Source organism: Ambystoma mexicanum, chromosome 11 (assembly GCF_040938575.1).
Source record: "Ambystoma mexicanum isolate Mex_15411 chromosome 11, UKY_AmexF1_1, whole genome shotgun sequence".
Taxonomy (NCBI): domain Eukaryota; kingdom Metazoa; phylum Chordata; class Amphibia; order Caudata; family Ambystomatidae; genus Ambystoma; species Ambystoma mexicanum.
This window is the reverse complement of record NC_090934.1, coordinates 1,319,896,808-1,319,916,837: the sequence shown is the minus strand read 5'-3', so window position 1 is coordinate 1,319,916,837 and position 20,030 is coordinate 1,319,896,808. Positions and strand designations below refer to the sequence as shown.

The following is a 20,030-nucleotide window of genomic DNA, read 5'->3' as shown; positions in this document are numbered from 1 at the left end:
CAGGCTTTTGCATGTCTGAGGAAATGCCACACACCCCTACCATGCCATCTACATCAGTGTTCTCCTCTGAACATGGCTCTGATGGACGCAGCTCTACGGAAAACATGCTTGTGGTAGCACGCATCCCCGGAAACACACAGACACCACCACCTCCCGTGCAACTACCAGCTGCAGAATCCATCCGGGACTTGGAAGGGCGGTTGACCCGCATGGAGGAGTGGCAGCAGGCCATGCATGATATGGTTAAACAATACGTCGCAGATGGGGAAGCCACACGCCTGGCCGTGCAAGACAACACCAGGACAATTAGCTGTGCTGTCTACCTTGTGGCCCGGCAGGTGCATGAGGACATGGCAGCATTGACACAGGCAGTCACCCAGTTGGTTGCCACCATGGCCCAACACCGTGAGGCACAGGCCGACCCACAACCCCCACCATCGACCAGCTCAACCCTGGCGAGTTCTACACAGACAAGCCCGGTGTGGAGGTCGCTGTGCAGTATGTGCCAGCCAGAAGAACAACGCCCCGCACCTAAAAGGGGGCGTCAGTAGCCTGATACAGTTGAACTTGAACTGGGTGCAGGGGATGGGGGGTGTGGATGTGTGGGGATGTTGCGGGGAGCGGGGTGGGGGCGTCGGTGTGTGGGGATGTTGGGCGAAAGGGGGTGGGGGGTGTGGGTGTGTGGGGATGTTGGTGGGAGGCGGGTGGGGAGGCCTGGGTGTGTGGGGATGTTGGGGTTTGTTGGGGTAGTTTGTTGTATATTGAGGGGTAGAGGTCCATGTTGGTTCCTGTTCACTGTACATAGTTTTCAATCATTTAATACACCTGGTGTGCATAAGAAAAACACATGACTGGACATTGCTTCTTGAGTGTGTGTCAATTTATTTCTGAACAGTGCCCAGTACTCAGTGTCCCCCATTCTGAGTGCCTTGTGTCACCCAGTCCATCAAAAGTATTGTGCAATCAATCTTTGCCATACAACACGTCCTTCATTCACATTGTGCCGTGGTCGATATGCATCTTCTTCACTATCATCCTCCACATCTTCTCGTGGAATCTGGTCCGTGTCAAGGGGCAGGGTACGTTGTGGTGGGTGCACATGTTGTACAGAATGGCACATGCCAATACTATCTTGCCCACCTTCTCAGGCCTGTAAATGAGTGCCCCACCAGACCTGCTGAGGCATCGAAAACGGGCCTTCAACAGGCCAAAAGTCAGCTCAATCGGGAAATGAATGCATGCATGTGCACGGTTGTAGTCCTCTTTGTGCCTGTTGACTGGTTGCCTGATGGGCGTCAGGAGCCACGGCTTCAGGGGATACCCGGCATCCCCTGCACAGGAGCAATGGAAAGTGTATTTGTGAACATTGTTGTCATCCCTTGTGTGCAATGCCTGTACAGTGTTCATGGTCACATGACACAAATTCATCATGACTGCACTTGACATGTCCTCATAGTGAGACCCAGGTAAGTGTACTAAGGGATGACCCATGCTTGGGGGTATGTGTGCCATTCACGTCTAAGAGTACTTTCCATCAGGTACAACACTCACACAAATGAGTTGATAATGACCATGATCTGCTGACATCTGATGAGTGTGTTAAATTTGAAATTTGAACTATACATGTGGAATGCATCATGACATGTTTGCCTGATGTGCTTCATGATACACTGTGGTTTGCTAATCATGTTCACGACTACTTGATGTTACCATGTACTTCTCCATCACTGCTTTCCCCCTTATGACCAAGGCCCAATGGCAATGGTGGTATGGTCCGCCAGTGACGGCAAACATTTTTGTGAGGGGGCTGGGTGTGTACTGGCATGGTGGAGCAGAGGTACTGTGGATGGGTCCTGTGCCACTCGCTCATATGTTAGTGGTGGTAACTGATCAGTGATTACATGAGTTTCCTTGCTTGCATCATTGCAATTGTAAGTGTTCCTTGAGATGCCTGGGCCGGTTTACTGGTCTTCGGTATACCTGTGGGGTGGGTGCAGTTAAAGAGATTTCCATGTGTGGTAGTTGGATTTGCCCCAGGCATGGCTGCATGTCCCGTGATGGACTTTGCTCTGCTCATGTATTTCAGGCATTGTGCCTGCAGGGTGGTGCATCGTGGTACCGTGGATCATGTCCGATGTTGTTCAAGTTGCATGTGCTGGGTTGGGCGCTGCGTATGTTGCTTACATTTACGCACAGCTGTGTAGGCATGCCACATCTACATCCATTGGCTGTGTCGAACATTCTGTTGAGATGATTGGGGTCACAGTTTTGCCTCCCAGGTCGCTGTGTCCCCCCTCCCCCAGGCACCACCCCTCATACCCCAGCCAGCAGACAGGTTGCCTATGCTTGTAACCTCCCCAAGCAACACCCCTCATACCCCAGCCAGCAAACAGGTTGCCTATGCTTGTGCCCCCCAGGTAACACTCCTCATACCCCAGCCAGCAGACAGGTTGCCTATGCTTGTGCCCCCCAGGTAACACTCCTCATACCCCAGCCAGCAGACAGGTTGCCTATGCTTGTGCCCCCCCAGGCAACACCCCTCATACCCTAGCCAGTAGACAGGTTGCCTATGGTTGTGCCCTCCCCCAGGCAATGCCCCTCATTGCCCTGTTGTTGGACTTACCCAGCAGCCAGGTACGTTGTGCAGTGCGTCGTGCCATGTAGCGGGGAAGCGTGAAGTTGCGCAGCAACATGGCATCATGTATGGATTCCGGGAATCTTGCACAGCAATGCGTGATTAATTGCCTTGCATTGCACACTATCTGGACATTCAGGGAATGGTAGAGCATCCTGTTGCGGTTCACTACCTCCTCGGCATGCCGGACTACCATCTCCACAACGGTGCAGTTGATGGCACCAATTACGTTTGGCATGCCTGCCAGTGCATAGTATGCTATTTTTGTAGCATTCACCTCCTCCACAGTCCGTGGTAAATATATGTGGTCCCTTCCACGTTTCAGGAGGGCATCTGGCACCTGGTTGAGCACATGGGAGAAACATGGTTGTGAGATGCCATGCAGCTGCCCCACTGTGTGCTGGTAGGTGCCTGTGGCAAGGAAGTGCAGCACAGACACTACCTTCAGCAAAGGGGGGAGGCCTGTCTGGATGTTGATGAGACTTACCAGGTCCTCATGGATGAGGTCCACTATTGTGCAAATGGTGTCCCTGTCCAGGCGGTACAGGGTGTCTATCTGTGCAGGGGTTAGGTCAAATGGACTGGCCCTTAGGCGACGTATTGGTGGCTGTCTGCGGGGTACAACTTCCTGTCCTGGTGGTATGTGCTGGCCCTGTTTCACCCTGCCTCTCCTCCTTTACCTCTGTTACATTCCCTGGTGCAATGCCTGCTGGAGTAGTAGCAGTGCAGGCATGTCCTCCAGCCCCAGAATTGCAACTGCTAATGGTAGCATTTTGGGTTTGGAAGGGGTGTGGTGTGTGTGGGTGCTCCTTTTGTGCTGTCCCAGACTCCATTGCCTCCACCTGTGCTGATTGTGTGCACCTGTTGCAGGTTCCAACACAGCAGATTGCTATTAACGGCTGCCCCGTGATGCCGGTGTTAACGGCATCATGGTACCCGTTCTTACCGCCATCTGGATGCCGGTAAGTGCATGTCCGTGAACCTCATAATGTGCACTTATTTACGGCATGCCAGTGTTACTGACATGGCTGCCGCGTGCCCGCACCCATTCGGGGTAGGTGCTACCTGGTCACAACGGGTCCCTGCAGATGCCGGTAGCACCGGCATTGAGGCTCATAATGCACCCGTCCAGTAAACAATGCCGGTGTTCCATTACCGGTATCATTATTACCGGACCGGCAACCTTGTAATGAGGCCCACTGTCCTTTTTCACAGTTATTTTTTACAGTACTTCTCCTTTATCACAGACCATCTCCTTCATCACAGCCCTTAATCACAGTCCTTCTGCTCTGCTTCTCTTTCTTCACAATCCTTCCCCTTCATCACAGTACATCATTACAGCCTTTCTCCTTTGCCAGAGTCATTCATCAAAGTCTTCGTTCGTCACAGACCCTCTCCTTGGTCGGTCCTTCATGGCTGTCATTCTTTCTCCTTTGACATAGTCCTCCGTCATTAGGGTCCTTCTTCATCATAGTCCTCCATTATCACAGTCAGGGCCATCTCAACAGTTTTTGAGGCCCGGGGCACATACAGCCTTGGGCCCCCCTGAACTCCATGTCCCTCCTCCTACCCCCGAAACCCATGCCCCCCGAAACCCGCCTACACCCCGAAACATATGTCCCCTCCCAATCTGCAAAATGGGATTACATACCTCGAGTCAAATTCAATAGATAAACATCTAGGCTTTGAATTGATTATTAAGTTGGTAACAAACTATAAACATTACACAGCTCTGTGACCTGCTCCCCACAGAGGATGCTCTATATTAAAGAAATGTTCACTCTGTTTTTCACAAAGGGACACTGGACACAGACTTATCCCTCTCCCAACACATCAACTCTGTATCCAAAACCTGTTTCTTCCATCTACGAATCCTCAGGCGTATCTTTCCTTACCTCACCTTTCCTCACTGTTGCTCCGCCATCATCTCCCGCTTATGCACACCAGTGTTTCAACTGAAGAAACTGCAAAGAATCCAAAACGCTGCAGCCCGCCTGCTCATTTACCTACCTCCCAGAGAACACATCAATACTACACTAAGTGTCCTCCATCGGCTCCCTATTGGTCGACGCACTACCTTTAAAGCCGTGTGCATTACCCACAACACTGGCCTGGAATTCCTTCAAGACAAAATTACTTGCTACCACCCCTCAAGGAGTCTCAGATCCTGCACAGCATCTCTCCTAGTGGTCCCACTTTACAACTCCTCCAGACTGGGGCGGATCCTCATTCTCCATCCAAGTGCTGATCATCTGGAATTCCCTATTCCTACACATTCCCAATACTGACAATCACCTTGCATTCAGAAAGGCCCTCAAAACCTTGCATCTCTCTCCCTCCTATTGAAACTCTCCCCCTCTCTAAACTCTATCGCTGACCCAAACACAGCAACATTCCTATCCACCAATACTGCACGAATGCCGGCAGCGTCCGCAGCGGCACACCGTGACAAACTATCGTCCTCCCCATACACAACAACAATCCTACCCACCAATACCCAACGGATGCCGGTAGCATTCGCAGAGGCACACTGTAATAAACGTTCGTCCTCCCGAGAAACACACCAATACCCTGCGGATGGCAGAAGATTCCGCAGAGGCACTCGTAGCAAACTATCATCCCCATATTGTCCTTCCCTAATCCCCTATCATCCTCCCCGCACACCTGCCCTCTAGGCCCCTCTCCCACTGCTCAGACATTCATTCCAGGGAGACCACGAATAGCGAGTCGAGCGAACCGCATAGGACCAAGAAAAAAGAACACTGGAGTCAAATTCCATCCAGTCACATAGTACGTATACGTTACACCACGTCTGTGGACACTGGCCACAGGCACGCCACCTATCCATGAACCATAGAATGCAGCTATGGCTATGCCATTCTGGTCTACCAGTACACATAGCCATCCAAACTGAAACCTCTGATGTACCTCAACACCTCTGCCATTATTAAACAGCGGCAACCAACGAAAAGAAATTTGGTCTAGCTGGGCACATATTGAGTATTCAGCAATAGCACTCTATCCGATCATAAAAGTGACTTTGGCACAAATTAAAAGTGGTGCAGTGTCGCGAATTACATTGCTATCCCAGCATATTACCCAGGGTCAGACTGGGCCATACAATTGTCTCGGGCACCAATGAAAAAGTGGGCCACAGTTGCAAATGGCTATTCATTCCTTTTGTGACACTGTTTGAATTGTAACTAAGGGGGGGGGGTGTGATGCAAATTGTGCATTTTAAAGAATACTGACCCAGTAACACTGTTCAAAACTACTAGCCACAGAGTGAATTAACTCATCAAATTGGCCCAAATTGGCCAAAAAAGTGGCCCAAAAAAACAGGCCTATACCAGCATTTTGTGTTTTTGGTTCAGCCATGGGCCTATTGCCCTGTAGGCTAGTCCGAGCCTGGTAGTACCCAAGGAGAAGGATTTTTGGTCAAATGTATTGCAAATTCTTAATTTCAAAGAATATCTGTTCACCAACAGTGGTCAAAACTACTAGCTGCATAGTAAAGTAATTCTTCCAACTGTCCAACTTTCACACAAAAACACCTACCGTGTGCCAATATTATCTGGAAACCAAGGGATATACACGATTCTCTGCAGCAGGCCGGTTGACCCACTGTACATATTTTATAAAAATGTATTTCGGAGAGGATTTAAACTCAAATGAGGTGATATGCATTGCAGACCTTTTTGCAACACTCCCTCATTCCGGTTAGAACTCACATACATATGACAACCTACTTATTAGCTTTAGCTCACAAAATCGCTAGAATGCTCTCAGTTCTAACAGCTGCCCAGGCTTTACCTCATTCCTCTGGACATTGCCTGGGAGAAGGAAATCCTACTACCCTGCCAGCCAATCACAACCACGCAAAAAAAAACGACAGCTTTAGAACAAGGGCTAGCTGTGTACCGAAACATTCAGTGCTGGTCCCACTGTCACATATTTATTGGGGAACTTTGAGGGGGGGGTTTGAAAGGAGTGTAGGCATGAATATTGCATTATATAGCCTGCATACCGGTGCGCTTGGCTTCCTGTCCCTGTTCTGCTCACTAACCCTTGTTGTTTAGGTTCCATGTCATTTAATCGCGAGATGTTTTTTCGCCTGGTTTTTTACTGCTGATTTTTTTTTTTAAGCTCCTCAATTTTCAATATTTTTTATTTTTGGGGGGGGGTCCACACCTCAAACCCCCATCCCATTTAATTGTTTATGTATTCCCGAACACCCACACCCAATTTATATATTTTTCTAACCCACCCCAAAAAAATTCGATGAGTTTTATCTGCAAAAAATTTGCGGAAAAATACCCTGCGAAAAAAACACCCCACGATGAAAGGACATTTTACTGTCATTTAGAGCAATGCAAGTTTAATCATCAGGTAAACATCAGGCTCCCTGACAACTTGCACCCAGTCTGTGTGCCCAAAATAAAGCCTTGAGTCGCTGGGATGCCAGAGCTTAAAACAAACATTCCCAGATCATACTCTCCCGGAAGCTAATCGTAATATTCGGCATAGTCGGGACTCAGAACACATAGCACACCAGACCAAAACATTGAAATATAGAGAGCTGCAATGACAACGCTGCTAAGAGCCATTCATTGCGCTGGAGACAAGAACAGGACCTATACACTGCAACGAGTTTATGGTACACTGCACAAACTTGAAAAGAGCCCCCTTGCTGTCACATGCTACGGAACCGCCAAAAAACACGCCAAGCACTTGCTGGAGTTACATTAGCTTAAAAAAAGTGAGGTGTGGATGGGGCAACCTCTGCGAGTGTCAGAGAGCAGGGACTAGAGCAATAAATCACAGACATGGGACACTGAGCCAGCACAAGTCCCACAATTAAAAGTCAGGCCCAGACCCATGCATTGACGGTCACGCTTGGTGCTGTGGGTTTATCGGCTACCCGAGTAGGGTCAGGATGTGGATGGCAGTGGTGTGACATACGTGTGATATTAGACCCTATCTAGGAGATAATGCGCACTGAGCCGTGCGGTCGAGGGTGATGTGGTGAAGGCTATGTTCCTGAAGCGCATGGGGAGTATAACCCAATAGAGGGGGGCACCTACCAGAGCATTTGAATTTGTGTGAAGGCGCTTCTCTGACTTTCTCCCTTCAAACACAACTCAACTCACTACAAGTGCATGAAAACCCAGTACATGGTAGGCTCTACTTGGAGGACTACACTATAGCTAGATGCTAGAAAACGAAAAAACAATGTGGGTGGCCTATGACATGGTCACGACTCAGTCCTGATTGCTCAGATGATAAACACTGGTGTTGAGGACAGTGGGCTCTGCATTGAACTGATTCGCCTCCTTGTCCAATCTACGTCAAGGATTAGTTTGCCCCTGAACCTACTTAAGTACAAAATGGATGGAGTGCTTCAAGGATCATTAGCCCTTTCACCTATATTGTTTAATGCCTACCTTAGGCCGTTGATGCTGTTGGACCACGCCTTTAGGTTAAACTTCTTTAATTATAGCAGGACCTTAAAGGGACACAGACAGGAGCTGCACAGACTAAACCGACAAGCTATTTATTTTTTCAAAATCAATTGACGTTTCAACAAAATGAAAAGTTGCAAACACCAAAACACGCAAGTACCTGAAGCCTAGGAACCCTCCTTCTGGGCTCGTGTCTCGATGGCTCACACCACACATAGTCCTCTTCTCTCTGGATTAAGGCAGCCACAGACTGGCGGAGACTGGAAATTAAACCAGGGTCCAGGTCGGCTGATTGACTACTGAAAGGGGCATCAAGCATTGGTTGCTATGCGAGGAGGCCGGGCAGCACCAGTTCAGCAGGGGCCGAGCAGAACCTCAGCCATGCACAACACAAGCTGGCTGGCCCACCACACACCCTCTACCCCTCCATCAACATTGTTGTTGTTTTTATCATCATTCCGGTAGCCGCACTAGCACCCGGCGGCTGCTTCCACACCACCAGCAGTGAACTTGTGCCCCGGCCCCAGCACTTGATTGGTTGCTTGGTGTGTGGGGCGGCGGGCAGGGAGGGGGGGCATTGAGAGTGTGACCTGACTCTTTTTTTTAATAATGTTTTTTAATAATGTGTACCTGCAGGCTTCGGCTCACCAGCTCAGCTGCATCTTCTTCCCAGGCCCGCCCATCCACTCCATAGAAATACTTTATTTTCTGTGTAAATGTGACATTTGCACATTTAAAAAAAGTCTTTTTCTATTTCAATAAGCTATGTTTTCTGCCCTAGCCAGCTTCTCCTTCCAGGCTGGGCACCAGACTCCCCCCTCAAGTTCCACTTGCCACCCTCCCCCCAAGTTGGACAACAGGTGGGGACCCCCTCCCAGGATGGGGAGGATGGGGGCGCGGGGCACCCGCCCCCTTTGCACAACCATAAAGATGTCTCTGATTGCAGTACTTCTCCATCACAGTCCTTTTTCAGCACAGTCTTTCTTTGACACAGTCCTTCACCTTTGCCGCAGTCCGTTTCTCACATCACAGCCCTTCATCACAGACAATCTCCTTTATTACTCTCCTTCATTATAGTCCTTCTCCTTTCATCATGGTCCTTCTCCTTCATAATAGTCCTACTCCTTCAATACAGTCCTCCTTCAACACAGTCCTCCTCCTTTATCATAGTTCTTTTTTACAGTGCTTCTCCTTTGTCACATCCCTTCTCCTTCTCAGTTCTTCTCCTTCATCACAGCATGTCTCCTTTGTCAGAGTCATTCATAAAAGCCCTCCTTTGTCAGAGACCTTCTCCTTCATCACAGGACTTCAATATAGCCCTTCTCCTCTACCAGTCTTTCATCACAATCCTTCCATCTTCTCTCTCACAGGCTTCCTTCATCGCGGTCTTTCTCTTGCTCTACAGGCCTTCTCTTTCATCACAATCATTGTCTTTCATCCCAGAACTTCATCATAGTCCTTGACGGTCTCCCACTCCTTCTTCTTCACCAAAGCACTTCTGCTTCGACTCACTCCTTCATCCTATTTCTTCTCCTTTGCCAGTTGATCTGCTTCATCACAGTCCTTCTCCTACATGCCTTTCAACACATTTATTAATCTTTGTCCCAATCCTCATCCTTCATTGATCCTTCTCTCTCATAGCAGCCTCTCCTCATCACAGTAATTCTCCTTTGTCAATCATTCATCAGAGCCGTTCGTCACATTCTGCTTCGTTACAGAACTTCCTCTTCATCACAGTTGTTCCTCATCATAGTCCCTCACTTTCATGGGTGTACTTTTCTTTCAACAAAATTCTTCACAACAGTTCTTCACCTTTATCAGTGTCTTTCGCTACAGTCCTATCTTTCATCACAGTCCTTCTCCTTACTCTCAGCCCTTCTCCTTCGTCTTTTTCTTCCTTCATAGCCTTTCATCACAGTCCTACTTTATCTCCTTCATTGCTTCATCGTAGCTTTCCTCTTTCATCATAGCTCTCCTTCATCACAGTCCTTCCCCTTTATCCCAGTTCATTACCTTCATCACAATTCTTCATCATAATCTTTCTTCACAGTCCTCCATCACAGCATTCAGCAACAATTCACACACAGATCGATATCAGCAAATATTGACAGATCAAAGTAATTTCACACTTTCAGTGTAGTTCATATCTTAGTACCTTCATGAAGAAAATAGACTTGCTTTGGAGCAAAATGCTGTGGAGCAAGTAACTGAGCACAACATGGGGGAGCTGTTGACAGAAAGGAATAGAAATTGGAACCGGAATATTTTATGAAGTATGTGTGCCCTTCTCGTTTTGAGTCAGATTTTTCTAAAACTTTTTAAAATTTCTATCTCAAATTTGAACTAATATATGAACTCATCTTGATTGCTGGATCCCCTTTTTCTTTCCAGTCTCCTGTGCCGCCGCTGGGGTGGCCCATCTCATGGACGGCTAATGACTAGTGCAGATTCAAGAAGCTTGCACAGCATATCTGCCACTGCTAGAAACAGATGTAGCTGTGTTGTTACTGCTGTTAGAGGCAGATTTAGCTGTACTGTCACCACTGTTGAGAAGTTCTACTTTAGTTGGAATGGATAATCTTCTACACTTTTCTGGATCCTATCGTTCGGGCAGTTCTCCTGGATGAACTTCACAAAAAGTTACGCATGTCTCCTCCGTAAAATGTGGGTCAGTCCGCGAAGACTCATAGGCTCCTTGGGTCTACTGAATACCAATACGAACTTCTGGTGTATTCATTCCAATCCATTCGACTGCTGGTAGAAATAGTATTTTCTCTATGTCTAGCGTGGGTCAGCATGGTTTTAAGTAAAGAAAACATGTCTGACTGCCCTGTGGGGGGACTGGACAGACCCTAACAAGAGAGAAGGGCATGTTTTATTTTTTTAATTGAACCTCATTGTTGTTTTTTATTATTTTTAATTGGTGCACTGAGTGTGCATGGTGTAATTTTAGGGGGGGGGCAGGGGTGTTGGTCCCCCCCAACTTTCAAGGCACACCATTTTGTCCCCATTCATTTGACTGGGGCACCTTTTCTTTATATGTCATGTCCCCCCAGCATTTTCAGCAAAGTTACTCCACTGAGAGTGAGCGCACCCTGCTCTCCCCTTCGGTCTCCTGGATGCATTTTTTCTGCTGGAATCGTCAATGGGCGTCGTGATTCCGTCCACCCGCAATCACATGTAAATGTCGGTGATTCGAGTTTTTGTCAAATTCGTTTACCCAGGCTCTTAGGCAACCCCCCACACTCTTGAAAGGGCCGTTTGAGAGCCCCACCTTCTTTTCCCATAGCAGGCCGTGCAGTTTGGGCTGTTCAGGGCAGGGTGGAACAGGGACAAAACACAGGCCCGCCAAACATGAAAAAATGCTCCCGCTAATGCAAATTGCAGTTTCTTATTTTTCAAAACAATCGGTGGCATACATGCCAACATTCTGAAGCACCTGGGAGGGAGATTTCGTCAGAGAACTCGGGAGAACTTAATGTTCCCATAGGAATGCATTGGGTTATATTTATTTTAGGGGGGAGAAGGAAAATAACGATATTTTTCATTGAAAAATCGCGAGTCTCCTGCATAAATCGAGAGGGTTGGCACTTATGTGGTGGGTAGCACCTAAGGCCAGCGGTAATAGTGCCACCAAACCCCCCAATGGGGAATGGGCAATAACTGCCCAACCGCTACTCGTGACCTGGCGCTAATAGCTCCAGACAGAGTAGCGGTAACGATATTTGTGCTGGCGGTATTACTGCCGGGATACCTCCCGACTCGTGTGTCAAGAAGGAGCTGCTCCTGGACAGACAATGGGAAAGGTAGGTAAAGTGGAAATGTATGCCAGCCGCTTTTGAGTGCCCAACCCTCTTCCTCCTCTGGCCTTCAGCTGCTATCTCTGTGATTTAAACATTACTCTTGTGCAGTATTTCCCAACATTTTCATGTGCGGTTTACTTCGAATCTGCCATTAATTAAGTTGTTTTGGTGCAGGGAAAAGCAGGCAGTAACATGATTAGCTGTGTTTGTTTCTGTTTTAGCTGCTTGCGCAAACAGAGCCATGGAGGTTCTGTGAAACAGCCAAAAGCTGCCTCCAAAACCAATACTGTACAAAATAGTGGGACCCAGGGAGGTACATTATGCTTAACTCTTTGAATATGTGGGAAGAAGGATAGCTCATATTCGTTGTTAAACATGGATCTCAGTTTTAGGCTTTTGGATAAAAATAAATAAATGTCTTTTAGCACTAGAATTGCCTAAACTTGGAAAGGTGGAAACCTACCACGCCATCTTTATAAACCAGGCATTGCCGAAGGCATTAAAGTCGGACCACCGGAGAGCTGAAGACATACATCATTATAACATCAAACTCTAAGGTACAGAGGTTGGGGCACAGCTGTTACCTCCCAGCAGGCGGGCAACTCAACCCAGACAAAGCCACCTCTCGGCTCCAGAGCCAAAAAGCCACGGAAATGGCAAATGTTGTGCTTTACAAACACCGCTCAGACAGAGACCAATAACGTTTAGATGTTATCCCTCAGATTGGTGTTCAAGGAAAATAAAGCTAAATGTGAAATGCTGCTTTCTGGGAATCGTAGTATGAAATCCCCAAGTGTTTCACATTCGAAGGAGATTTTTACTAAATGTGGAAAACTGCCTTCTGGCATTCTGAATATATGCAGGAACAAGGTTAGTCACTCCTTATTTTTATCTAATTAATGACTTATTAATTGGTTATGCTGTCTTAATATTCCTTAACTGATGTGTACACTTCACAAACAGGTTATGTGGATCGCACCCAGTTTGGTTAAAGTATCTAAAGTTTGTTGAGCGACAAAGAAAGATCTGAAAAAAGGACTATGACAAAATCTTCCAGACATTTTTCCCATTCCCAGAAATCGACATCTTCTTTACTTCCAGTTCAAGATGTCACCATTTTCATTGTTGCCATTTTCCGTTCACATTATTGAATTCTGTCTCTGACAACTTGGTATGGGATAGGATTGTGGCTCCTCACCCTCTCTGTGCTTCCTCTTGCTTCTAATCTTCTAATCTTTCTCTCTTCCTGCTCCACTTGCATGGAATTCTCTTCCCCGGACATCTGAGAAACAGTCCACACTGGTTTGCTAAAAACCAAACTAAAGGCGCGTTATGAATGCCATATCATATCATATCATATCATATCATATCATATCATAAAAGCCTACTTCTTCGCCACAGAGTTACCCTCTTAACCTACCTATCGTCTGCCTGCTAGCTAACATTTTTCTCTCGCCTCTAACTTGCCTCGGCCTGTCACTTTCTCTGCCTCCCCTCTAGCACTTCACCCATCATGGGGTTGCGTCTCGAGCACATCTGGCTGTACCGCTACCTGCACTTAAAAATGTCCAATGCTGGTTGTCCTTAATCTATGCATGTCCCTGTATGTACTGTCCCCGGTGACTGTTCCATTTACTCCCCTCCACAACCTGGTCAGAATGTCCATCAAACTCACCCCATTGTAAGAAGCTCATTGCTTCCATATCTATTGCACGTTCTTTTGTGATGATCAAAAGATCATTATTCCTCGTGTATATACATTAATTAATAAACCAGTACTTCACTTTTCAAGTCCATGGGCAATAGGAATATTTTATATTGCTACCTGTTAAGTAAATAGATGAAAGCAAAATTACATTTTCACTGCCACCTCACATACCTTGGTGGGGTTATGATTCAGTGTCAGTTTCAGTTATAAATGTGCCTTGCAATGTGATGGAGTCACACTGTGAGCCTGTCCAGGTCGTGGTGAGGAGTTCTGCTTGCTTGTGGTCTGTTTACTTCAACACAGCCATGTGGCTTTTATTAGCCTGCAAAACATGTGCACAAGAATTTCCACACCCAGGGCTTTCCACAAGACACACATTTTCTAAGCCTCCAATGTGAATGAAAAAAACTATTTATTTATTATTGTGCTTGTTTGTCAGAAAAGATGGAAACAGCCCTTGGGTGGTGCAAGGATCTGTTCTGACTCAGGCGAAGTTCCATTTTTGCACCACCCTCCCTTTGAATGGGGCCACATTTGATGATTTTAGCGCCGAAATGTACTCTACGGAGATGTCTAGAATTGCATTATCGCAGCATCACTTCTGAACAGCACGCAAGACAGTGTTTGTTCTGTTTAAATATATTTCACAGTAAGCCGATTAAAAAATATAACACTCCTGTGAAAGCAGGCAGAAAATCATTTATAAGCCGCTATACACATCAGTGTCCAAGCACAATAATGTGCGTGCAAAGAATCCAAAGTTGCCGGTCTTTTGAGTCTATCAGCCCACATGAAGGCGGTCATTGGTCTGGTTGAAACAACAGTGCACTTAGGAGCTCCGACTCCCTGGAATCGCGCATTGCTGTGGCTGCACCTCCATTTCTTGCAACCTTTCCAGCACAGACATCACCTGATACATACCCAGAAGCACCTTAAGATCTAGCACCGACCTCCAAATAGAAACAAGACACTGCAAGAAAACTAAACCCAGAGGAACTGCCTTCTCCATTCTCATAGCCAGATTATGGAACTCGATTCCGAAGAAGGAAGATCACCCAACCTTCCGGAAATGGTTAATAACTTGGCTATTCAACTCACCAGGATAAAAACGGATCAACAAGTATGACACAACGTACCATAATAAAAAATAAAAAAAAACATACAAAAAGAAGCTCAAGGGATGTTTCTGTAAAACCTAATGGCAGCTCCAACAAGGCTAACAGCATTATGCACCATGTGCGCAACAGCGGACATTTCTGGAATGTGGTCCCTTGGCGTGGTAAACTAGGATGATCCAGTGGGAGGGCAAATCAGTGAAAGATTGAGGGCTTGATGGGTGTGATAGGAAATGTTGGGGTACCATGTTCATGTGGTTGGACTGCACTGCCACCTTGTCCTGCAACATCAGCTGCCACTCTTGCAGTGTAGTACTAATTTGAGTTATGGAGCCAACGTACTGCTGGTAAGTCAGCGTTGAGTCTGGTAGCTGAGAAGGAATCGGGTGGCCTGCAAACAACTCTCAGTTCCCCATTGACAGTGAGTGAACCCCAGCAAATCAAATTATACCACTGAGCTTCAGTTACTAGTGTAATAGCGAAGTTAGTTGAACCACACACCTCAAAACAACAGGAAAAAACTCTGCGCTATCATAAATGCAAGGAAGGACATGCATGAAGAGGCGTATTTGCTTTATTTTCGTAAAACATTCAAAAGTCTCAAACAAATTTGAAAACACAGATCCTTGGTAGGTATGTCTTAAATAGCTTTTTTGAAATGTACACCTTTTGAGGAAATGTTTCAATGACATCTCAAAACATACTTAAAGTACTGTTTGTTGGCAAAGGCAACAGCAGTAATGTATTGTAATGTAATTTGGCATTGGTATAGAGCCTATTCCCATTCGTGTGGCCTTAAAGTGCTGTAGGTCAGGCTTGTCCAACCTTTTTGAATGTGGGGCCGAAGCATTAACTTTTTGTCACCCAGTGGGCCGGCGAGCCAAAAGTCAACAACCTCACCCAAAGCAGTATATTAAAAAGCGATATTGTGTGACCTTTGACACAATAGCATCACAGGCAGTGATGACCATGCAGTCCCAAGGATAGCTTTTGGTGTCATGGGCAGTGATCAAAGGTTAGTTGCTTGTGATTTCTTTCAGTGTCTATGTGTTAATATTTTTCTGAAATAGTGGGGGCGACCGAGCGTAGCGAGGGAGCTACAAGGTTCTAGGGAGGGTTTGGGGGGTTCCCCCCCAAGAATTTTTTTTCAAATATGGGGTTGAAATGGTGCATTTTACAGCAGAAAAGGTGACCAAAAAGCCATAAATGTACAATCAGTTCTAAAGGGGAACATGAAAATTCCATGTCACCAACAGCAGAAAAGAACATTTTACAACACAACACATTTTAATGATCAATGTGTCCACAGTGTAAGACAGCACTGTCACTGATGTAACACATTGTCATGCTGGTTGTACCCAAAATATGCCTCTGTAGCAACATGTCTATGCTGGGTGTTCCCAATTTAGGCCAGCACACACCTCAAAACAACAGGAAAAAACTCTGCGCTATCATAAATGCAAGGAAGGACATGCATGAAGAGGCGTATTTGCTTTATTTTCGTAAAACATTCAAAAGTCTCAAACAAATTTGAAAACACAGATCCTTGGTAGGTATGTCTTAAATAGCTTTTTTGAAATGTACACCTTTTGAGGAAATGTTTCAATGACATCTCAAAACATACTTAAAGTACTGTTTGTTGGCAAAGGCAACAGCAGTAATGTATTGTAATGTAATTTGGCATTGGTATAGAGCCTATTCCCATTCGTGTGGCGTTAAAGTGCTGTAGGTCAGGCTTGTCCAACCTTTTTGAATGTGGGGCCGAAGCATTAACTTTTTGTCACCCAGTGGGCCGGCGAGCCAAAAGTCAACAACCTCACCCAAAGCAGTATATTAAAGAGCGATATTGTGTGACCTTTGACACAATAGCATCACAGGCAGTGATGACCATGCAGTCCCAAGGATAGCTTTTGGTGTCATGGGCAGTGAACAAAGGTTAGTTGCTTGTGATTTCTTTCAGTGTCTATGTGTTAATATTTTTTTGAAATAGTGGGGGCGACCGAGCGTAGCGAGGGAGCTACAAGGTTCTAGGGAGGGTTTCGGGGGGTTCCCCCCAATAATTTTTTTTCAAATATGGGGTTGAAATGGTGCATTTTACAGCAGAAAAGGTGACCAAAAAGCCATAAGTGTACAATCAGTTCTAAAGGGGAACATGAAAATTCCATGTCACCAACAGCAGAAAAGAACATTTTACAACACAACACATTTTAATGATCAATGTGTCCACAGTGTAAGACAGCACTGTCACTGATGTAACACATTGTCATGCTGGTTGTACCCAAAATATGCCTCTGTAGCAACATGTCTATGCTGGCTGTTCCTAATTTAGGCCAGCATTGTCCTGTACAAAGCATGATTGATGCTTCCTGAGCATGTGCAAGGTGCCCAATACATATGGCAGCTTATCTCTGTAATACACATTACTTCTGTGGTGATGAAAGAAGCATCATTCAATTCAACAGATAAAATGTGGAAAAGCGATCACCCAAAGGTGAACCTAATTGAAGAAACGCAATGTGAGCACAATCTAAAAGTATGCAACCTAGCAGGCCTAGTGCACACTTTACCTTTTCTTTCACCAATAAATCGGGAGGGAGAGCGCGAACGCAGTCCCCCACTACCAGACATAATGCAGTCGTGTATCCCGCATTTGGGAACATAGCAGGGGTCAGCAAATCCGATGTGCAATGGGTAAGTCTCACCCTGGGAGATCTGCCCTTGAGATCACATTCTCCCCTGCCAGCTAAGTATGAGTTGCATGCAAGAGGGCAGGGGTTGGGTCAGTTCTGGGAAGCCCCGCTAAGCGAGGGTGAGAAGGCAGGCCCTGACCCAGCCCCAACCCCCCAATCCCCGGAAGCTCTGAGTGTCTGCAGAGCTGCCTGTCCCGCGTGTAGGGGGAAGCTCCAGCAGGCAGAGCCCAGCAGAAGAGCAGATTGTAGTGCAGTTCCTTTCTCCCATCAGGTGCTGCTCGGCCCGAGATTTGTATAAATAGCAGGATGGCTTGAGCAGGCCTGTTGCAGTCTGCCCACTGGCCTGTCAGCCCCACACGGGCTCATGGCCCTCCTGAGCGTAGCTGCTCAGCGCTGGCCCCATTCACACCATCATAATCATCCTGGACCTCGACGCTCCACCACCCCTGAATCTCAGAGTTCTGCTCAATGACAATGCTGAAGCTTTGACATCTTTGCCGTAACCATATGCCGTGTTGTGTCAGCCGAGCCTGCACAGCGCCAAAGGCAAGTATTCCCTTGTCAGGGCCCAGAGGTCACTGAGTCTTCCAGTGCCATCCACTTGGCACGGCCTACTGTTCCAAGCGTTTTCTACCCACAAATCAGCACCACTGCCAAACAGAACTGCATCATTGGGGCCCATCGCTGCTGCTCTCCGACTTGACCCCAGCCCAGCGCAAAGGCACCTATGCTTCTGGTCTGATGCTGAAAAGCCTGGCTCTGCTAAGATCCGAAAGACAAGAACTAAGGTATTTTGGGAACATAGTACTATTGTTTTTTGTGATGCAACTGTATCAGCTCATACCTCTCCTGAAGGGTATAGGCTGCCCTCAGACTGCGCTACCAAAAGAGTGAAAATAAGTTATACCTGTTGGGCTTGCCTGTTTCACTTTTATGATTGGGATCACTGCTGCATGGGTATTAAGCGCGTTATAAATGACCTATCATACCACTCGTATTTTCTCCAGAGCTGCAGCAACTATTCGAAGTGTACTCCGATCCATTTTGTGAACAAACTCAATCCACTAACAAACGAAAACTTTGGTTCCCATTGATTTGGATTTGGATTTTGTTTCCTTTCTATACATTTCTGGAGAGCATTTTTTGAAAGGTTGTTCTTGAGTGTGTAGATTATTTGCTATTGCCCACTTTTGCTGAATGGCAATTTCGACAAAACATTTCTTTTGCCGCATTTTTTTACACTTTTTTACCCCAAAAAAATAGATGGTAATTTTGGGTAAGGTATATAGAAAGTGAGGGTGCAGGGGTTCTGCCACCGGTTTTTGTGGTAAAAAAAGCAATAAAATTGACCCAAATGAATGTGGCGAAATTGGCATTCGCCATAAAAAAGGCAGAGAAAGTTTATTGATACGATTATTTATGTGTCCACAGGTCAATCACGAAAAAATAAAAAAAAATAATGATGACCCCACAGGGTGTAAAATGCAGGTGATACGGTATACCAATTACCAATACTCACCTCACTTTTTCCAACCTCAAAAAGCAAACAACTGGTATACCACACTGTAGCACACAGGAAAAATGCCACAGGCTAGTCAACAGGTCTAGCATAAGGTTTCCCTTGGAGGATCGCTCTCATTAGGGCCTCCTATTTTCTGGTTCAAAAGAGTGTCCTCATTCACTCTGGCTCTGTGTTTTTTACAGGTCAATCACAGCATGGCTGGGATTTGTAAGGGGGATGTGATTGAATCGGGTTTACTGGTGAAAGGATGGTGATCCAGCACAGAGCGGCTCCTTTTGTGCCAATGTTTCCAAGTCTCCCCCCAAAAATATTGTGACTGATGATGCTGATAGCAGTCGAGTAGAGTGAGTGTGCGCTCAGAATTCTCATTCGTCTTGTTCTTTTATGTGTCCCGAATAGAGCACAGAGTAGTTTTGCGCACAGGCACATTTAAAAAAAAAAAAAAAAAGTTTTTTTTTTTTTAACTCAAGCATTGTCCAACATACGGCCTGGCGGGCCACATAAAATGGCTTGGCGGGCCGCATTGTGGCCCGCGGGCCGACGTTGGACAACCTTGCTGTAGGTGAATACACTTGGAGGCCCGAAGGCCGAGATATGAGAGTTTGGTCAGAGGAATTTAGAATGTGCGTGTGCCTTTTAGCCAGTGCGAAGGTAGGTAGGGGTGGCTACGTCCCTGCTAGAGACTCATGTAGAGCTGGTATGTGGATGGGTGCTGTAGGGGCTGCCGGGAGAGTATGCGGGTCAAGGGACTGATTATGTGTCCAGCTAGACTGAATTTTTATCATGGGCATTCTACTGGCAGAGGTGTTGTGCAATATGTCTTCAAGTGGCAGATGATTTCAGATGTGTGCGGTCTGTGGGTGTTCCTTCTGAGAGATACAGCTGTCTTCCATTGGGGTGGAGTGTGATACGTACCTGTGAGTCATGGCCGATTGCTTGTTTCGCTGATGGAATTCATGTTCTGTCATGCCGCTCTCTGTGAGTCCTTTCTGTGCGTGCTCAGTGCTTTCTTTGTGTCTCTACATGTGACTCATTGATGCCCCAGTCTACCTGTCTGGCGGTGGAATTCACCCAAGAGATGGATTAGAACAGTCA

General features: G+C 46.5%; 1 protein-coding gene and 1 non-coding gene across 8 annotated transcripts in view; one reads left to right on the top strand and one right to left on the bottom strand.

Annotated features, from left to right (window-relative positions):
• The window catches only part of LOC138504370 (tropomodulin-2-like), a 462,370-nt gene that overhangs the window by 185,760 nt on the left and 256,580 nt on the right, over nt 1-20,030 (top strand). The gene's annotated exons all lie outside the window — the stretch shown is intronic.
• Nucleotides 17,313-17,474, bottom strand: LOC138505308 (U1 spliceosomal RNA). The gene has a single exon (XR_011280120.1). It is a non-coding gene; the product is annotated as a U1 spliceosomal RNA (small nuclear RNA).